Here is a 7,803-nt window from a genome sequence, read left to right as displayed (position 1 = left end):
TCTGTGTTGATCACATGACTGTAGAGATACTGTGTACCGATTTGCATGATGTTCGGATACAATCTGTAGGAGTAATATTAAAAAAATGGGTTTTGCACAAATCGGCCTCCTGGTGGCGCTATAACAGGCCCATGTGATACATTTGGGGCAGAGGTTCTGAATTGCCATCCAGGGAGTGTGTGTGCACAGTTTTGCAGCGAGTGGGCCAACGGTGCCGGAGATTAGCTGGTCGCACACGGACAGGACACACGGACACGCGGACGGACGGACAGGGGGTAAAACATACTCTCTCGCCATGCCTTTCGGACTGGCGGAGACAATAAAACTCATAAAAAGTCATAAGTACCAGACGTAGGTGAGATTGAAGCGGATGGGAAGCTGGAAGTCAAGCTGAATAGTGGCACACTGGTGGTATCGACCAGTGGCATCATGGATCTAAATGTCAATATAGTGAACCAGACGGCACACTGTAAATGAAACCAGTCTTGTAGCGGTCCTGTATTCCAGAGGAATCAACACTCCATGTACCTGATGGGGTAGGGTTCAAAGTGGTCGCTGTGTGAATAATGGTCAATTGCTTCACTACGTTGTGTACTGCTCACCTTTGGTCCATAGAAAGCTCCATCACCGGGGTTGAGAACCCACTTCTCTCCAAATTCATTCAGGCTGTTCTCCAGTTTCTGTAAACATAAACAAATGATTGGTATCTATCTAGATAGTTGTGCTCTACCAAGTCAGCAGACGAAGATCTTCTTTTGAAGATGAAATGTGTTTATTTAGGCTTATTATTATTTTTTTCCATTTTAATATGGTCACAAATGCCTGGCTTAATGCAAAACGGGCAAATGAGGGGGAATGAACAGACGCTGAATAAAAGCTTGTGGGTGGGAAATTAAAACTATCATGGTGATTGTTAATTATCACTTCAAATGTATATCCACTTTTTTGAGAGAGTATGTTTTGCCCCCTGTCCTTGTGTCCGTCCGTCCGTCCGACAGCTAATCACCGGCACCGTTGGCTTGCTCGCAGTGAAACTGTGCACACACACTCCCTGGATGCCACAGCAGAACCTCTGCCCAAATTTTTTCACATGGGCCTTTTTTAGCGCCACCAGGAGGCCGATTTGTGCAAAACATATTTTTTGACAGTACTCCTACAGATTTTGTCCAAAGATCCCGCAAATCGGTATCTCTATAGTCATTAAACGAAACGGGTCTTTCAGATTTTTCCTGATTGGCTAAAAATGGCTTCCAAAGTTTCTAGGAGTGCTCCGTTTTGAACAAAATGCCTCAAATCATAAACACAGCATGCAATTTCCTTGAAATTTTGCACGCATATTTCCACTATGCCGAGGAAGAAATGCCACTTGAAAATGTTCTAATCAGCCTCATGGTGACGCTATAACAGGCCGATTCCTGTTTTTCCTATAACTGCACCGATCTGTGTAAAACTTTGTAAGCGCACTCCTTAGAGGTCAAGGAAAAACCTTTGCCCTGCATTTTTCACATCTGCCTTTTATAGCGCCACCAGGAGGCCGACTTATATAAAACACATTTCTTTATATTACTCCTTCCCATTTTATCCAAATTTCACGCAAATCGGTACACATGACCTCATAGTCATGTGATCAAGACGGATGTGTTTGATTTTTCATATTCCATCCTGATTGACTAAGATTGACATCTAAAGTTTGGAGTAGTGGCTTGTTTTGAACAAAATGCCGCAAATCATGAACGCAGCGTCCGATTGCGGTCAAACTGCACGCACATTCACACTATGTTGAGGAGCAAATGTCACCCTTTTCACATTGGCCTATTATAGCGCCACCAGGAGGCCACAATAACCTACCTGACCTGGCGGAGTCCTGTGCTCCGAGGAGCACTTTTTCTAGTTTTTGCATCAATTTGTGTTGATTTAAGGGTTTAGAATCACTCTGTGGTTTGATTAGTGAAAATAACTGTCAGGTAAAGAAATCTCTTTCTTGAAATAGTTCGTTTTTTTGTGTTCCTCACACTCATATTCAGATATTGTATACAGAAAATAGTACAATAAACATTCTGAGGGCCCTCATACTATATTAAACCTCTTACCTTCTCTGCCTGGTCCCAGAGCTCAGGCTCGCCGAGGAACCTCTCTGGTCTCGTGGACAAGTTGAGTTTGAATGTGAATCCAAACACATTGTACACGGTCCGCAGGAGGTCCAGGCAGCCTTTGATCTCATCCTCAATCTGGTTTCAAAGATTAAAACAAATCCATTCACTCTTTTGGGCTTCATGACACCATCTAAAATATCACTGCAACAATTATGCCAAGTAGGCTACTATTAAAGAGTTGACAATTTTGAAATGGAAAATATCAAATATGGGCTCAATTATTGACTCACTACAGCACACTTTAACAAACTATTTGAAAAAGCATGACTCCTAGACCTCAACAATTGAAATATGTTTGTGTCAATATTAGTGACAGTCTTTATTTAACAAGTGAACTTTCAATGTAACCTGTAGATGGCAGCACTGTATGCTATGTATGGATAGAGACAGATCCAAGATGGCCGACAGTGCTGGTTTGCTGTGAGAGCTGTGTCTCTACCTGTCAAAGAAATAAATAAATCCTTAGTTAATCTGCAACCTAAAGGTTACCAGTGTATTTTTAGGTACTTTATTTAGTTATTATTCTCTAAATTTGCAACCAGAAATGAAATTTGACAACTGAATGGAGAGTGTGCTGCAGGTCAGCTAACACCAGGCCAAACACCACAAGTCAGGCCTTGGTTTTAGGTGGAGACTTCAGCCACCATCCAGGCCAGACACAGGCCTCAGGAGCAGCTCAACTATAACTACAGCTACCTAGGCAGCAAGGCAAGGACCAGGACTGAGGGAGTAGCTTGGCTAACCAGTCAAGTGAAGACTTCAGCCGATATCCAGGAAAGACACAGGCCTCAGGAGCAGCTCAACTATAACTACAGCTACCCAGGCAGCAAGGCAAGGACCAGGACTGAGGGAGTAGCTTGGCTAACTAGTCAAGTGAAGGCTTCAGTCACCATCCAGGCCAGGCACAGGCCTTAGGAGCAGCTCAACTATAACTACAGCCACCATCCAGGCCAGGCCCAGCTAACCAGCCAACTCCAGCCACCATTCAGTTCAGACCGAGGCCTCTGGAGCAGCCTAGCTATCCAGCCAACCCCAGCTACCATCCAGGCCTCAGGAGCAGCCCAGCTAACCTGCTTATCTGCACCCACTCCAAGATAAGGTTTACTTACTTTACTTTACTTTTATTTACAAAGGGAAAAGAAGGATGCTGAAATGTGTGATTATAACTCTATCATGGTGGAACTCCGCTCGCATAGAGAGGAGTTCAAAGCACTGATCAAATCACAGATTGGAGAGGTGAATACTTCTCTTGATAAAACCAATACTTCTCTTGAAAAAATTGAGAAGCAGCTGGACAGTAATGTAAAGCGATTGGAGAGACTCATTAATGAAAACCGAGATGAGTTAAAAGCAGAGCTGAAAACTCAAATTAAACAAGTGCAAGACAATCATGATTTGGATATTGGGCGGTTCTCTGCTAGAATTGATCGAGTTGAAGAGAAAATGGAGAAAGTAAAGGGGCCAGTCTCCAAATTCAACTCAGATGTATCCATTATTATTGTGGGTCTGCCTTTTGCTGAAGGTGAAGATGTGGCGCAACGGGTGGCAACGCTCCTGGCCGATGGTCTGCGGTGTGACCCAGTACCAGAGCTGGTGAATGTGGAGCGCCTGATACCGAGAGGACAAGGGTCAGGAATCATCAAAGCAGAGTTCCGCTCAGTAGAGGAGAAAGTGGCTGTGCTCCGTCGCAAGCGAAGCCTGCAGGAAAATGAAGACTTTCAACGTGTCTACATTCATAATGCCAAGTCACTTGCAGAGAGGCTTATTGAGATAAACTTCAGAACTCTCCTCAAAGAGCTTCCTTGTGGACAAGACTACTTTTTCACGGGTAGTGGGCGACTGTCAAGACGTGCCCAGACGGAAGCTGAGGGCAGTGGGACTGACAGACGCACATATCCCCGTGAAGCCCGAAGCCCCCGGGGACGGGGGCATTGGCAGTGGAGAGACTATCAGGAGGAGGAGAACAGTGATAGATCTACACATCCTCGTGACGCACCAAGCCCCAGGGGACGGGGGAATCATGACGCACGGGATGCACGGAGCCCCCAGGGACGAGGGGGGTCCTGGAGCCCCCGGGGACGAGGGGGGCCCTGGCAGAGAAGAAACAATCCGGCGTCATGATCGGTAAATGCCCACCCCGCACAACTTGAAAATTGCACATTAGTGCATTGGAATGTAAAGGGTTGGACAACTTGGAATTGTGAGCTTAGAAAAGTAATACTACTAAATATTAACCCTGACATTATCTCTCTAAATGAGACTCATTTGACAGGTCAGCAGGTAATAGAACTTAAAGGGTACACTTGGTTTGGGCAAAATCGAAAAATGCATATGAGAGCTGTAAAAGGTTCAGGGGGAGTTGGTATTTTGATAAAGAACACATTATTTGAAGGTTATGAAGTTAGAGTAATTGATAATACAGTGGAGGGAATATTGGGAATACGTTTTAAGAATAGGTCTTCAATTAATTGTTTTGTTATTTTTACTTGTTATTTGCCACCTGAGGGATCTTCAAGAACAATTGCCTCTCATTTATTTTTCAATCATTTATTGGCTCAGATATATAGTCTGTCTGATGTGGATGAAATGTATTTACGTGGGGACTATAATGGACGTATTGGTAATGTTAATGATTACATACCAGAGGTTGATAATGTACCTCCCAGAAATAATTTAGATACTTCAGTAAATAAATATGGAGATGTTTTAATTGAATTTTTGAGAGATGCAAAATGCTGTGTGTTGAATGGGAGAATGCCAGGTACTGATAATTTCACCTCGGTCTCCACCAGAGGGAGAGCTGTGGTAGATTACATTATTGTCCCCCATGAAGGATTACATAATTGTAATATGTTTATTGTTTGGACCCCAAATGAGTTATTGGAGAGTTTAGGATTAGAGGCTATTTCTTTATTGGGAGACAGATGTAAAATGCCTGATCACTCTATAGTGATATCATTTCAGATGAGATTTAATTTTAATAAAGACGTGCAAGTACCCGAGAGTCAGACAACAACTTTAAGATCCCAAATAAGAAGATTCCCTAAACTGTTTTTGTCTACTAATGCTTGTAATATTAATTTATTGGGGCTTACTGATCAGCTGAAGTTAAACACAAATGACCAAGTTCATATGGACGTTTGGTATGATAACTTTTGTGAGTGTTTATACACAGAATTGGATAAATGTGTTAAAATCAATACTCAAAAAGGGTCAAGAAGAATATGTAAACCATATTGGAATCAGGATTTACAAAGGCTATGGGACCATTTAAGAGTAGTATAAAATAATTTCTTAAAGTGTAAAAATAAAGATTTGAGAGGGGATTTGAGAAAGGAATTTAAAAAGTGTCAAGGTGAATTTGATAAAAGGTTACGTGCAGTGAAGCATAAATTCAACAGAGGAATGTCATTGCATATTGAACAACTACAAACTCATAACCCCCAGAAATTTTGGAATGAAATTAATAAATTGGGTCCCCGTAAAAAGAAAGAGATTCCTATGGTTGTAACATTGGAAAATGGGGAATGTTGCTCTGATGTAGGAATAGTGCTACAAAAATGGGAGAAGGATTTTACAGATTTTTTTTCTGGGTGTAATCACTCTTTATTTGATGATTCTTTCTTGAAAGAAGTTAGCGGCCGAAAGAGAATAATGGAAAGTGAAATGAGTTCAGATACTTATAATTGTAATTTCTATTTAAATGTTAATGTCACTATTGAGGAAGTAAAGAGAGTGGTAGAAAAAAGTAAATCAAGAAAAGCTACTGGAATTGATGAGATTTCATATGAGGTACTGAAATCACCCGAGTTGTTACCAATTTTGTTTCAATTGTTTCAAACCTGTTTCGATAGTGGTATTGTTCCTTCCCAGTGGTATAAAACAATTATAAAGCCTATTCCAAAGTCCTCCAAGAGTGACCCCAAACTACCGCTTAGTTATCGAGGCATTAGTCTTATTAGTAATGTTTATAAATTATATTCTTCACTTTTAAATAATAGACTTACAGATCATTTTGAAAGGTCTGGCCTACTGGTTGATGAACAGAACGGTTTCCGTAAAGCAAGATCTTGTGTTGACCATATCTACTCAGTTACAGTACCACTATTGTACGAGCAAGGCTTCAAGAAAACAAATCAACATATGCGTGTTTTATTGATTTTCAGAAGGCCTTTGATTGGGTAAACAGAGAGCTTCTTGAATACAGTTTAATAACATCAGGTGTAAATGGGAAATTCTATGCTGCCATTAAGGCTCTTTATCGAGCACCTATTGCTTGTGTTCAAGTGAATAATTTTAGAACAGGATGGTTTCCTACACACTTTGGTGTGAAACAATGAGATGTTTTATCACCAACACTGTTCTCCATGTACGTTAATGATTTGGCTCTTAAGATCAGAAACTCCAAATTGGGGGTTACAGTAGCTGATATGACTGTAGGTATACTTTTGTATGCCGATGACATAATTCTACTAGCAGATTGCTAAAAGGATCTGCAAAATATGTTGCAAATATGTAAGTTGCAACACAATTCAAAATAGAGCTATACGTTCATTTCTTGGAGTTCATAAGCTTATGCCAATTTTGGCTATTAGCGGAGATATGGGATGGACGCCAGTAAATATCAGACATAAAGGTGAGATGTTGAGACTTTGGAATAGGCTTGTTAAAATGTCTGACGACAGAATAACGAAAAAGATTTTTAATTGGGACATTTCTAATGGTTACCCATGGGTCACTGAAGTAAAATCTTTATTTTTTATAAATAATTCTTTGTTCATTTATTTAAACAGATTATCTTGTAATGTCAATGACATGCAGAATTACATGTTTCTCAAATATAAAGACAGTTGGTCGATTGACTTATGGTGCAAACCAAAATTAAGAACATATCGTCTCATTAAGAAGGATTATAGTCCTGAACCATATGTCATGCAGAATGTATCTAAGAGTCAAAGGTCGTTGTGTGCACAGTTACATTCTGGGACCTTACCATTAGCTTTAGAAACAGGTAGATTCATTGGTATGCCTGAGGAGGACAGAATTTGTTTACTCTGTGACTTGGAGGAAATTGAAAGTGAGATACATTTTTTGTATTGTCCTCTCTATGATGAGATAAGACAACAATTATTTTCTAAAATGACATCTATTTGTGTTAACTTTTTCTGGTCGGATGATTATGAAAAACTTGAATTGTGTTTTAGTAAAGGTATTTTCCTTTTGGCAGCTTTTATAAGTAAGGCTTGGGAAAAAAGACAGAGTGTTCTTTATGTTTGAAAAGAAGAAACAAAAAAGTTGTTATAGTGTAATCCTATGTAATGTAGTGATTTATATATTTTTACATGTTGTGTCCTGTAAGTCCATGTGGGCTGGGCTCCTTTTGGTGTATGACACAGAAATAAAGAATCTAATATGCAACTCCAGCAGCCCCAGGCTGTGCATTTCTCCCACCATATCAGAGATTATGGCAGGACAGTCGATTTTAAGAACACACTGTAAAACAGTCATTCAGTTATTTGACCCACACTGTTGTAAATATGACTAATGTATAAGACGTTTATGATCCAAATTATTGCCAGGAAAACATAGAAATAATGTTAAAGACCTGATGGAGAGGTTTTAAACTGGTTACGTTTTCTGACAGTAGCAG

The sequence above is a fragment of the Gymnoscopelus microlampas genome, assembly GCF_963454915.1.
Source record: "Gymnoscopelus microlampas genome assembly, chromosome: 6".
Classification (NCBI taxonomy): Eukaryota; Metazoa; Chordata; class Actinopteri; order Myctophiformes; family Myctophidae; genus Gymnoscopelus; species Gymnoscopelus microlampas.
This window is presented reverse-complemented; position numbering follows the sequence as displayed.